This window comes from Poecilia reticulata, linkage group LG3 (genome assembly GCF_000633615.1).
Source record: "Poecilia reticulata strain Guanapo linkage group LG3, Guppy_female_1.0+MT, whole genome shotgun sequence".
Lineage (NCBI taxonomy): Eukaryota > Metazoa > Chordata > Actinopteri > Cyprinodontiformes > Poeciliidae > Poecilia > Poecilia reticulata.
Genome location: NC_024333.1, coordinates 33,168,489 through 33,169,920, shown reverse-complemented (window position 1 = coordinate 33,169,920; position 1,432 = coordinate 33,168,489). Strand labels below are relative to the sequence as shown.

At 38.8% G+C, this 1,432-nt stretch overlaps 1 protein-coding gene across 1 annotated transcript in view; it reads left to right on the top strand.

Annotated features, from left to right (window-relative positions):
• LOC103462953 (low choriolytic enzyme-like) overlaps positions 1-1,432 on the top strand; it is a 23,515-nt gene that overhangs the window by 17,403 nt on the left and 4,680 nt on the right. The window lies entirely within an intron of this gene.

Here is a 1,432-nt window from a genome sequence, read left to right as displayed (position 1 = left end):
AAAGTTCTGCTAATCAAAGGCAACTCTAGCAAAGGTGTAGCCATACTATGCTCGTCACTGGCTCTGTTAGCATATTTCCACTGTGTCGTTGCTTTAGTTTCTGTACTTGCTTTCTGCAGGTTGTSCTTTGGACGGTTATGGTTTCCTGAATGTGGTTGCTGGTCTCCATGCTTCTTCTTCACTGCTGARCAGTTGCAGAGTGACAGTCTGGGGTTGAGCCAAAGCACTGATCTGCACATTGAATTGGCTTAAAACATGAATGTTGTGCRAATAACAAAGAATGGCCTAGTCAAAGTAGAGATTTAAACCAAGTTATGTTGTGGCATAACCTTAAACAGTACAATGATGCTCAAAAACCTTGTAATATGTTTCAGTTAAAGTAAATGAAAGAAGATTGGGTCAGTATTGATTAGTCAGTTGTCATGAATGCTTGATGGCACAACCAGTCGACAGTTAAATACTTTTCTGCATAAAGCCAGGTTGCTTTATGTGTCTCTAAAATTAAAGTAAAATATTGACAAACCCTCGTCAGGTATGTTACGGCCCTGGACCTTGTGGGCCTGGGTTGCAGATGTTTTGTTGCCAGGCCTCAGCTTCCCTCCTTTTGCACTTTTCAGTTTGTCTTTGTTTTGGCACCTCAGCACTTCCATATGCACTCACACAACACATCCAAGCATTTGCATTACACCACTGATATCCACAATCCATTGTTGTTTTTGTTAATAAATATTCATTTGTCAGGGTTAGGGTTAGGGTTTTGTTATGACCTTGAGCCAGTAGTAACAGGCAGACAGACATTGTACTTTATTAGCTTTTATCTGATGGACCAACACAGGAACTGAAGACGGAGGAAAAGTGGTTTATAGTTTTCAGATTTTATATTATCCTTAAAAAAAACTCAAATTTCTAACTAGACTTCTCTTTAACTCTCAGGCCCTCAACAAACTTCCTGCTAAGATCTTTGTGGTTTTAGATGAATGAGAAAGTTCTCACCACAGACTGACACACTTAACGATCTGTGTTTGTTTTAATGTTTGCTTTGTTAGCGCCCTTAAATTKTTCATATTATTACATACATTTCAATATCAATATTGGTACTTTTCAAATAATGATTTTGTTTATTGACCTGCGTGTTACAGCAGCATTGCATAAGCATGTCCTGAACCTTTTCTGCAAATCTGAAAGTTTCCGTAGCTTCTGACCGCWACCAATAATGTGAGAATTGACTTTTAACCAAGCGAGACATTTCCTGCCACTGAAATATGAGTGGGTGTTTTTTCCTCTTATGTGGAAAAGACAGGAAAAAACAGCTGTGGTCACTTCTAGTGGTTGAACTGGTTATAAAAGAGCAGAGCATCAGTTTCAGTCCTCTGACTTCATCTCTCATCAGGTAATGTTGCACATTGTGAATCTGCATATTACAGGCAAAGAA